General features: G+C 37.0%; 1 protein-coding gene across 12 annotated transcripts in view; it reads right to left on the bottom strand.

The window, feature by feature from the left end:
• Ipk1 (Inositol phosphate kinase 1) overlaps positions 1-13,066 on the bottom strand; it is a 1,778,442-nt gene that overhangs the window by 1,641,982 nt on the left and 123,394 nt on the right. The gene's annotated exons all lie outside the window — the stretch shown is intronic.

The raw sequence follows: 13,066 nt of genomic DNA, 5'->3' as shown, positions 1-13,066 counted from the left end.
AATATTTCTTGTTTATTTGCAATTTTCTAATTAATTGTAATTGTATGAAATTTAAATATTTGAAACAATGACTAACTTTACTGACAATAGTAAATAAAAGTAATTTATTTCGGTGCTTAATCTGCTAATAATCGTACTTTAATAATATTGGTGTAATATGAATAATGATCGACAATCCACAGTTACAATTATAATATTGTCATGTCTTCACGATACCAACAATCAGCTTTATAATTTTAAATATTAAGCTCGTTCTCATAGAAGTTGTCACGTAGCATTTTCAATTGTTTGCTTTCATATTTTCAAATCTTACTGTTACAATTTTGTACTACACGTGTTTATTATTCTAGGAGAAAGAAATTTGAGTGAGGAACAGTCAGTTATTGTCGGGTGACAGAAGGTATAAGATCGGTTAGCTAGAATGCCTAAATTCAGTAAACCATTGAAAAGTAAACTTCATGCTTACGTTAGTGAATTTGGTCACAATGTGTTTTCAACCGATGGAACAGTTTTGGTATGTAAGGTTTGTGAAAAGACAGTTAATCACGAAAAAAAAGAAAGTATTTTATAAGTCAACATGTGTCACCTACGGAGTAAATATGTGAGTTATGTTGATATAATTTAAATTTATTGCTAAAATATAGTATGCCTTTTTAAAATGCATAATGCCTTTTTCAAAGATTATTGTGCCCTTTTTTACGTTTCTATTGCCTTTTTTGGCCTGCATATTTTAGCTGTTATAAATGCCTAAACATGCGGGCTCTATTTTATATTATTTCTAATCTGAAATCTGTTGTGTAATTCTCGAATTGTTCAATCGGAATAATAAATCATTATGTTATCTCAGTAAATTATTCTTCATTAGTATGTCAATGAAGTCTCAACGATAGATATACTTTTTTCACAGGCAGATGTCGTTATCTGCTTTCCGTTTATATAATCCCATTACATCATATTTCTTTAAAGGTATGAATTGACTAATAAATCACGGAGAAACAAAGATGATCATGATTCAGTAAATATTTCAACCAGTTAGGAAATGTTTTACACCTGTTGGTTGTCATAGATCTACCTCGTCACCAAAACTATCCTACAAAGCAATGTTTTTCATTTTCACTCATAGTGAAAAAAAGTAAATAGACATGATGACGTGAAGACAGCTGTGACAGATTACGGTACAGTGTCCGTCAGTTACGGAAGCGCCTAGATTCAGGACGCTTCTGCGTATGCACAGTCACGTGATATCAAGTCAATCTGCTTTCGTTATTTGCTGAACAATGAAGTAACTATATCGGTTATTAACAACGTGTGAAAAAAAAAAACAATGTCTGGCTCTTCTATAGCCGACTGTAAAATAGAGCGAATACAACACTCACTATGTCAATCTCACGGAAGTGATTTATTTAGTTACACAATTTGAAACCACTACTAATAAAAAAACCAACATACAGGTTGTTTCAGGAAGAATATTAAATATTTTAGGGGGTGGTAATATGGACTCTTCTGAGTAAAACTTTTATATAACCATGTATTCAGTTTTCAATGAGTGTGGAGATACAGCTGTTTGAATGCTACGCATTACAAGCCTTACAAATTATGACGGAAAAACAAATAACTATACTTCAGCTCCAAACTCATGATACTCACGTTCTCGAAACAAGAAAACCGGCAGGTAGGATGTTTAAGTGTGGGAATAGTCCTCTTCACCCAACAGAAGACGGTCAGGGGGAAGTAGAGTGAGGTGAGAAGCCTTGTGAAGTTAGGGCAGAAAACATAGTTCCCTAAAACTAAAGCATAGCTTCAAATTGTAAGATCTATTTTGTTTCACGCATGCAATGAAATGAAGTACATATTAAAAGAGTCGTAATTGAGAATTATAAAATCATATCAGCACAATATCAGCACATCGCAGTTGATGCAGCGTCGTTAATAACCTAACGGAATAGTATTTATAATTGCATGACAACAAAATAAATTTTTCGCTTCATTTACTAGCAGCCAATCGAATCTTACATTCTCGACGCGTCTTCTACAGAATGTTTCTAAATTAGACCGACAATCTTTGGGATCAGATAGATACCCTTCTTTCAAACGGTTTTTGTTAGGAAACCCATGGGCTGCGACACTTCCTTTCAGAACAAGAGGGGTTTATGTCATTACATGGTTCGATCATAGAGGAAGGGATTGAAGTAATTAGTTACGTGAAAAGTGAATAAACGAATCATTAATGTTACAGGCACAATTTATTGACCCATACAGAAAAACACAAACAAACAAAGCGAATGTATAGGAACACTCACTTCAGTGTTCAATTAGAAGGACGGATCCATTGATTTATTGTCTCATCACTACAAGTGCTGGAACACACGTCCATTGACTTCCAGACAAGCATTACATCGTCGTGCCATACTTAGTCACACCCTACAAAGACGCCAGGCATTTCCCTCATTACAGCCACTGCGCAGAAAATGCGTGTTGCAAAATCTTCTTCAGAGTCAACAGGGGTTTCATAAGCCACAGGTAGTAATCAAATTGGATTAATGCATGATACCGAGCTCAGGGAATAAACAAGGCGGGCGAAGACTGATACTGTGCTGATGGAGAAAACAAACTGGATGATATTACTGGACCAAGGCCAGTGGAGTCCTGCAGCCCGGAGCCGTGCCGCTATTGCTCCTGTGTTCGTAATACTGCATCGCGATAGTTCACATTACGCCCGCGGCCCCACTCGCCTTGGTCGAGAAATAGCATTAAACCCCTCTTACACTGAAACGAAGCGTCTGAGCCCATGGGTTTCTTAATGAAAAGTGTTTGAAAGAAGGTTATCTATCCCATCCAACAGTTTGTCGGTCTAATTTAGAACAAATTTCACTATTCCTCCGGTATTCTTACTAATATTCACTGCAATTTAGATTACAACATTTTAAATAATTTCGCCGCTTTTTACAGGTAAAAATAATTCAAATTTCTTGACAAAACAGCATTTTCACTGTTGGTTGACACAGCTCTTTCCGGTATTGTACACGAATTTTCGATTATATTGAAATCAGTTGCGTTCTCTGGCTCAAGCAGTATTGAAGGAACTTGATCTATATTTAATTAATCTTTCCAAAGACTATCGCGACGACATGGAGCAAAATATTATGAAATTTAAATTGCTTATTGAGAAACATAATATTTTCCGGTGGCAACATGGTCCCCTTCTGTCCTCCCTTGTAAGTTTTATTTTTGACGCTTAATTAGAAAACATAGGAAACAATTTGACATTTCAAACATATTGTTTGGCTGTGAATGATTCTCATTTTGAGCATTTGTTGTAAAGTTTGGTTAGTAATCGTGTAAATAAGTTTACTAAATAGTTAAAAAGACATGAAACCGGTGAATGGGTAAAATTTCTACACATTCATACGCAAAATTAAACGGAGATTTGTAAATTTTAATACAGAGTACCATTAAAAAATATATATATAAGGTTTACTCTCACATCATGTATGCCTGAACAACTAAATTTTTTGGAACACTGGTTTCATATTACTTGATTTTTCTTCAACAGCTTTTGTATAAAACTTGTTTTTGTGAAATTAAAACTTAGGCCTAAGTTATGAGTAATAAGCCATATTTTTTTAATACCGTTCTCCGTATATAATTACAGTGGATTCCGATTAATAGGACCACGTTGGGACCATGCGTTTTGGTTCATTAATGCAGCTGATCTTTTTAACTGGAATTACGAGGCGCATCCAGAAAGTAAGTTTCCCGATTTTTTCACCTTGAAAGTAAACGTAATTAGCCGTGTCAATTGCGCATGCGTAACAGATCTATGACGTATCAATCATATGCAAGCCGGACAGGTCCCGCCTGGTGCCAGTAGCGTGGCAGCAGTGGTCCGAAATGGAAGCTCTTATTCCTTCTCCCGCCGCCTACGAGGTTCGGTCGGTGATAAAGTTCTTTAATGCACAAAGCATTGCGCCAATTGAAATTCATCGGCAGCTCTGTCAGGTCTATGGGCCGAACATCATGAGTAAGCAGATGGTGCGTCGCTGGTGTAGGCAGTTTTCCGAAGGTCGTCAAATTGTCAAGGATGAAGAGCGCAGTGGGCGACCGTCCCTCATCAATGATAATCGAGTTGAGCTGGTGCGGCAGTGCATCATGGAGAACCGTCGCTTCACGATTACGGAGCTGAGCAGCCATTTTCCGCAGATATCGCGATCCTTGTTGCATGAGATTGTCACTAAGCACCTGCTGTTCAAAAAAGTGTGTGCCAGGTGGGTGCCGAAAAACCTGACACCCGAACACCAAATGAAACGTTTAGGAGCAGCACTGACATTTCTGCAACGGTATCACGATGACGGCGACGAGTTCCTCGACAGGATCGTCACGGGCGATGAGACTTGGATTTCGCACTTCACCCCGGAAACCAAGCAGCAGTCAATGCATTGGCGGCACAGTGGATCTCCGGTCAGGACGAAATTCAAACAGACGCTGTCGGTACGGAAAGTGATGTGCACGGTGTTCTGGGACAGGAAGGGCATTCTGCTCATTGACTTCCTTCCAAGAAGTGAAACAGTGAACGCTGACCGTTACTGTAAAACACTGCGAAAATTGCGACGTGCCATTCAAAACAAGAGGCGTGGAATGCTTACTGCAGGTGTTGTGCTCCTCCATGACAATTCTCGTCCACATACGGCTCGGCGCACAGCAGCTGTTTTGACGGAATTTGGTTGGGAGTTGTTTGATCATCCACCCTACAGTCCTGAGCTTGCTCCCAGCGATTTTCACGTTTTCTTGCACCTCAAGAAATTCCTGTCCTCCGGTGAGCGTTTTGGCAACGACGAAGAGCTGAAGACGTTTGTCACACGCTGGTTCCATTCACAGGTGGCAGAGTTCTACGACAGAGGGATACAAAAGTTGATCCAACGATATAACAAGTGTCTCAATTCTGATGGTGGCTATGTTGAAAAATAGGTGAAACATTGCTGTACCTGTTGCCAATAAATGTTTTCGTGAAAGTGTGTGTTCTTTTTTTTTTAATAGGGAAACTTACTTTCTGGATGCGCCTCGTAGATACAGATATTAACGTGTAGGCCTACCGTATTTGACATTCTAAGCTTGGTCCTAATACGCGCTTTATTGGACAAAAACGCATAGTCCCAACGTGGTCTTATCACAGTCTAGTATATACAGTGACGAAGCTCAATATGTAGGGAATATGCATCCATAGATAGTTGCTAACCACTAGGATCGCTACTATCGCATCATCACAGACAATGCGAAATAATATCGGCACAGTCTATTGTTCCTAGTACCCTCAACAACTCAAGCTTCGTGACTGTATATACTAGACCAGTAGTGTCAGAGTTGTAAGCTCCAAAACCAGTTGTGGAGCTAGATCGGAGCTTGAACTTGCTTATGTCTGTGGAAACACCGGAGCACGCAACCAGTCTAGTGGAGCGCTCCGCTCCGTTTAGTCTCTGTCTGACAACGCTGTACTAGACTGTGGTCTTATTAAGCGGAATCCACTACATATAACGCACAATAACTCTGGAAGAATTTATTTCTTTTCCATGTGTGAAAACATCTAGTTTGCAAAAACGTGATAGGGTTAATTTTTTTATTCGGTAGTACAGTTGAGCATCGATTATCCGAATACCGATCAATCGAAATATCGGTTAACCGAAAGCGTTCCAGTCGACAAATTGAAATTTGCGCGTGCGCCATGCAGAAGTTTCGCTAGTGCTGTTTGCGAAATTTGGCTGCAAAAAAACGAGTCTCAGCTCTGAAGCAAAAAAATTAAACTGTAGGCCTACTTTAATGGCCAGTTTGAACTTTTCGAACTAGGCTAATCAGTTATGTGTTATTTGTAAGACGTGTGATACAAAATATAAATGTACAGTTTTGTGTTTAATAACAGTGTTTCTTTGTTTCATACTGTTCCTATGACACCCGTTTAATTTGTTTTCGTAAATTATCGGTTATCCGAAAAATCAGTTATCCGAACACCTTCCGTCCCCAGTTGTTTCGGATAATCGATGCTCTACTGTATATACAAATGCAAACAGAATCTACTGCTGAAGAAGAGATAAGGGAATGGAGCAGTGCTGTCACTGATCAGAAGTCAAATGTACCAGATCACACAAGAAATTTAACAAATTGTACCAAAGTTTACTTTGTTTTGTTAACTTCATTTATGTAATTTACCAAACTTTTGCACCTACTCAACAAATTAAAAGAAAGGATATTAATACATAGTAGACAACTAACATTTTGTTATCCCTTTACTATATTTGCAGCAATACGAGATTTGTTTACATATACCTATTGTTGTTCCATGGTGACTTCAATTAATTACATCATCGCGTCAACAATACAGTCCACCGCTGTGGAGTAACGGTTAGCATGACTGGCCGTGAAACAAGCGGATCTGAGTTCAAATCCTATTTGGGACAAGTTCCTTGGTTGAGTTTTTCCTGGGATTTTCTCTCACCCATTAAGAGTAAGTGCTGGACACTGGATTTATTTCGCTCCATTTCACCCACAAGCTGAATAACCATCGCAGTTGATAAAGCGTCATAAAATAAAGAAATTAAAAGGAATAAAATAATAGAAACTTATTCTCAGGATAACAATAAAGGGAAGAATTGATGGAAAAGAGAAATGCACTTTTAAAAGCAATTAATATACGATATATTCTCAATTATTATAATTATTCAATTTCAAGCCGATTAAATATCATTGTAAATCTTTGGCAATAATCATGCTATTGCTACCAGCAATTTGGCATCGGTAGCTCATCAAACATTCGTAAAATTATCAGTTTTCATATTAGATAAAATAAAAACGTACAGATTGTAGTAAATTATAACAAATTGTAAAAAAAAATCAACACTACATACCAGCGTACGAACAATTAAAAATTGTACCAATTCGTACAGTTGTACCAGAAGTGGCAACACTGGAATCGAGTTTGAAGATGACCAATTTCCGTGCCGAGGTAAAAATATACAGAAATATTACCTCTGCGTCTCTTCTACACTTTCAGGAGCAGTACCAGCATACAGACAATTTAAAATTATACAAAATCCGTGCAACTGTACCAAAAGTGGCAACACTGGCATCGAGTGTGAAGATGACCAATTTCAGTGCCGAGGTATTAATGCACAGACAAGTTCCTTGGTTGAGTTTTTCCTGGGATTTTCTCTCACCCATTAAGAGTAAGTGCTGGACACTGGATTTATTTCGCTCCATTTCACCCACAAGCTAAATAACCATCGCAGTTGATAAAGCGTCATAAAATAAAGAAATTAAAAGGAATAAAATAATAGAAACTTATTCTCAGGATAACAATAAAGGGAAGAATTGATGGAAAAGAGAAATGCACTTTTAAAAGCAATTAATATACGATATATTCTCAATTATTATAATTATTCAATTTCAAGCCGATTAAATATCATTGTAAATCTTTGACAATAATCATGCTATTGCTACCAGCAATTTGGCATCGGTAGCTCATCAAACATTCGTAAAATTATCAGTTTTCATATTAGATAAAATAAAAACGTACAGATTGTAGTAAATTATAACAAATTGTAAAAAAAAATCAACACTACATACCAGCGTACGAACAATTAAAAATTGTACCAATTCGTACAGTTGTACCAGAAGTGGCAACACTGGAATCGAGTTTGAAGATGACCAATTTCCGTGCCGAGGTAAAAATATACAGAAATATTACCTCTGCGTCTCTTCTACACTTTCAGGAGCAGTACCAGCATACAGACAATTTAAAATTATACAAAATCCGTGCAACTGTACCAAAAGTGGCAACACTGGCATCGAGTGTGAAGATGACCAATTTCAGTGCCGAGGTATTAATGCACAGAAATATTACCTCTGTGCCTCTTCTACACTGTCAGGAGCAGTGTGCAGAGCCCTTCGGTCACTTATATTATAGTACATCGGGTAATATTACGCTTTTCGTTTCCACAAAGAACTCCATTGTGAATACAAAACGTGTTTTACCGGCGTTGTTTGTGAGATTTAGCACACAGTTGGTATGCAAATATTAGGAACAAATAACAAGAGGCCAATGTCCTACAGTGGCCGCGAAAGCGACAAAAGTGGGGGAATTTACTCAGGTTGCTAAACAAGTTTTGCCAGCTACGTTCCAGTTTCGTGCTCGAGATGCAGTTAACAGTGACAATCAAACGTGAGCATTCTCTCCTCACTTCTAACTTTTTGTATTGAGGGGATCAGCTCGTTACAAATGCCCTGCAATTTGTTAAAGAAAATGTCCACTATACATTTTCAGTCCTCTAACTAAAGATATAAATAAGCAAATTTTGCTATTACAATAACCATAATTATCCTATTCTCCAGTGTGGCATAATGGCAGCCTTTGTGGCAAGAAACAAATAAAATCGTGATTGATTTCCGGGAGAAATTTAGGTCCATTACACAGTGACTAAACTGACTGTGCCTGTAACCTTTCAAAGGAGACAAAATCATGTAGCTCATATAACCAGTAGGCTAAATAGGTCCAAGTCTTGCCAGAATTATTATTATTATTATTATATTATCATTATTATTATTTTATCAACAGTAATCTCACTATAGGTTTGATTTATCAAGAGAAAATCCAAACTCGAGTGGGATTTAATTGACTACTACACGATTAGAAGAATGTACACAGAGGTTAGAAGAAATAAAGCACTATAATACAAGAGAATATTGACTTAATAAAATTCTATTTCACTAATGTCAGCTTCACCAAAACGTTTGAAACGAAACAGCCATTTTCAGTTGAGTATCTATGCGGTAAACAAATGACGATCACAATACATGTTTTATAGTGCCGTAAAAAATTTACAATTTGAAATGTTGGCAAACAATGAAACAAATGCTAGAGAAGTGATAAAAAATTAACAAATGCTAGGGAAATGATAAAATTGTAGCGATAAACAGCCATGACTGGTTGAAACACGTCCTTTCGTACCGTTTTATTAGTCAAAAGTAGTATGACGTAGTAACAGCCAATAGCAATCTCACTAGAGGTTTTGATTTATCTAGAGAAAATCAAAATTCGAGTGGGATTTAATTGACTATTACAAGATTAGAAGAAAGTATATAGATTAGAAGAAATAAAGTACTCTAATACAATAAATATTAATATTGACTTACTAAAATTCTATTTCACTAATGTTAGCTTCAAAAAAACGTTTGAATGTAGCTTCCATTTTCAGTTGGCTATCTATGCGGCAAACGACGATCGCAAAGCACGTTTTTTAGTACCGTAAAGATTTTACAATTTGAAACATTGGCAAACAAATAAACAAATAGTAGGTAGGTGATAAAAACAGAAGAAAGATATAAAGATTAGAGGAAATAAAGTACTCTAATACACTAAAATAGGTATTAATTGACTTACTAAAATTTTATTTTACTAATGTTAGATTCACCAAAACTTTTGAACTGAGCCGCCATTTTCAATTGACTATCTATGCGGGAAACAAATGACGATTGCAAAGCATGTTTTATATAACGTAAAAAATTTGCATTTTGAAATGTTGGCAAACAAAGAAACAAATGTTAGGGAAGTGATAAAACAAATGCTAGGGAAGTGATGCAATTGTAGCAATAAACAGCCATGATTGGTTGAAACACATCCTTCCGTACCATTTTATTGGTCAAAAGTGTAATAGTCATTATTATTTCATTATCATAATCAGAAACACCATGACATCAAAGAAGTGAATATTTGACTTCATCTTCGCTCACTTATTCTCATCTTCTTCCAGAAAGTTTCAACACTCTTACCTGTCTGACCATGACTGCAAAACAGCTGTACTTCACACTATTCGTAAAATATATTATTTTCGCGTGATTTTTTAATAATGATACAGAAAAATTCAAGTGTAATTTTCCAATAAAATTATTACTATTTTATATCATTTGTATTCTCAGCAACGTATCCCAGGAACTGAATTTCTGAACTTTCAATTTTCCATCCTTATATTCTGTTGGATGCTCACAAATGGTGAGGCAATCACTTAAATCCACAGATACAGTAGTTGCTAATAACTAGGATCACTACTATCGCCTCATTACAGACAATGCGAAATAGTACCACAGTCTAATATACACAGTCGCGAAGCTCAATACTTACTAAACATGCAAACATAGATAGTTGCTCACCACCAGGATCGCTACTATCGCCTCATCACAGACCCTTTCCCCAGCAGACGATAAAATGTATTGTACTTTCGATATCGCATTCTTTTGAAAAAATTAACACCTTCCTTCCACTATTGAAATGTGAAATACATAAGGTTTATATATTATTTTCATAAAGTAGGGGAAGGAAGGGTATTGGCGCTCACCTAAGGAAAACCATTATTTCTTTTCAAAACAATGGTCAATCTTAATACTTTATTCACAAAAAGCAGACATGAACTAGATTTCTTTACATCTGAAATAGTATTACTTAAGAAAGTATTATATTTAGGGAACTATTAGGAAAACAATGAAAATGGGTAATGAGCGGTATTGCCCGACACTGTAGGGCAATGGCGCTCAACATAGTAAATAACATTCACGCGTATTTAGGTGCAGTGATCGCATTTATAATTATGTGATGGATCAACCCCACTGCATTCCTTCTGTATCTAGTTTGCACACACAATACACCGAAACCACACTTCACCATCTTCACCGAATTCTTCACACACAGCGCAAATCTCTTCTACTTCCTGAGGAAGTGTGTTTGGATTAATGTCATCTAATTCATCATCGTCACACAAATCATCTTCATCCAGTTCATCTTCTGATGTACTTTCTTATAACTTTCTTTTTGGTTTTTTAATTTTCTTTGCCCTGATCTTTGATAAAGGAGCAATGGTTGATTTTGGTTTTTCAGACTTCTTAGTCTTACGTTTGTCAGCTCTGCGCTTCTCTAAGACTTCTAGTTTTTCCTTCATCGGTGATCCTGTAAGTATCTCAGAATGCTGTTTGGTATTGCCGGATCTTCTTTTACTGGTGGTTTTTGAGGGGCCAGGAATAGGTGATATTTGGGTGATTGGTATTGATTTTCTATTTTGATTTGTTTCTAATGCAGAAGGATGCGATGGAATTTCTTGAGAGGTCGTCGGCTGTATAGAAGATATTGTGAGTAAATTCTTGTGACATATTGGCTTCACACTAGTTGCTGACTTGTTCCTTCAATCTGATTATCGTCGTCAATCAATGAAAGAACTGAACCTTCTCCTGGTGGGCTCAAATTCATTGCAGCCATAAAATCTTCATCTGAGTAAACATTTCGGTTCAAGGGCCAAATGCCATTTCTTTTGAATCCATTGGTCGCTTTTTCCACAGAAGAAACTCTACCATATGCTTGATTGAAAAGCTTTGCAATGTCGTATGGAGTGATTTTTTCAGCTGCATGAGTCTTCAAGAAAGTTTCGCATTCTTTGTTGAACGTTGATTTTAATGGTCCACAGAAGATGAGGTCAAGGGGCTGCAATCTGTAGGAGATATTGAAATGATATGGATGCCTTTCTCTTTCCAAAAGGAATATGAAGACAATGATGTGTGATTGCTGTGAATATCCATTATAAGGAGAAAATGGTTATCGATGGAAGCACTAGTTTCCTTTGCAAAGTGTTCTAACCAGACAGTGAAAAGTTCAGACGTCATCCACCCATTTTTAGAGCACTTGTACAGTGCTCCTGTAGGTCCATCACACTGTAGCTGAGGTGACATTCGTTGGCGCGGGAAGATAAACATCGGGGGAATGTAGTGTCCTGCAGCACTAACTGCACAACAGACCGTAATATTCTTGCCCCTCTCCCAGCTGATAATGGTGCCAACTTGTTTCGTCCCTTTAGATGCAATAATGCGCGAAGTAGTATGGACAGTTGAGACCTCCGTCTCGTCTACATTATAGATCCTCCTGGCTGGAAAGTTGAATTTTGAAAACAGTGACTCAAGTTTGCTATAGACTCGTTGAATTTCATCCATATTAAATGCCAGAATACGGTTAACGCTTTTTGCTTCAGGTTTCCTTAAGCTCAATTTTGGATGCCGTCTTAGGAAACCCTAAAACCAATCTTTTCCAGCTTCCCTTTTGTCTCTGGAAAAGTTGTTTTTAATGTCATGTTTTTCTGCATATTCAAAAACTATCTTTTTGAGTTCAGAAGCTGTAATACCAAAGTATAATCTAGAAATCGTGAAAACATACTCTTCAGTTTCATTTTCTTGTTCCTCACTGAAAACATATTTTGCACCTAAAGAGGGGCCATAAGGCTTTCCCACTTTACTCTGTCCTTAAGTGTGCTGAAAGGGATATTGAATTGCCGAGGTGCTTGTCAAATTGATGTTCCTGAAGAAACTGTTCTAAAAGCTGTTTTCATGGTCTCCATTGTCCACGCTGCCTTATTTGTACACCTTTGTCTTTTTTCGGCATCTGTTAATAGTCGAATTACGAAGTTAATTAATAATAGAATAAATAGAGACATCGCACGTCGTTAAAATAGGAAGCATAATGATATTTAACATATTGAATGCTTTTATTGCAGCAATATGAGAATATAGGCTTAAATGGACTGTTTTCTACAACGAAATAACCTCAGCTAGAGGGTAATACCGCTCACTTGAGCGCCACAACCCTCCGTAGCAATATTGAAATTCTTAACATGTAGCGACGAAAGAAGCTTATTACAGATGTTTATAAATATATCAATGTGAAGCTGACTTTATCCCCTACATAAACATATTAATTGTTAATAATGTAAAAGGATATTTGTTCACATACCTTCAGTTTGAAATATGCGTGTTCTTATAACAAAATACAAACAAAAATATTCTCGCTTACAACAACTAAATGTGCTTTCCACCGGTAACCGTTCAACTACTATGCACCTAGTACAGTGTCCGCAAAATAGCATCACCTCCTGAGCTCTTCAAAATTTAAACCAAGCAGATATATTAGCATGAGCGCGATTGCCCTCTGAGCGGTACAACCCTCCGTTCCCCTATATATTATATTTTATAAACTCGCCTTCCTGGATCTTTT

This window comes from Periplaneta americana, chromosome 10 (assembly GCF_040183065.1).
Source record: "Periplaneta americana isolate PAMFEO1 chromosome 10, P.americana_PAMFEO1_priV1, whole genome shotgun sequence".
Lineage (NCBI taxonomy): Eukaryota > Metazoa > Arthropoda > Insecta > Blattodea > Blattidae > Periplaneta > Periplaneta americana.
The sequence above is the reverse complement of the archived record's forward strand: the minus strand, read 5'-3'. Positions and strand labels throughout refer to the sequence as shown.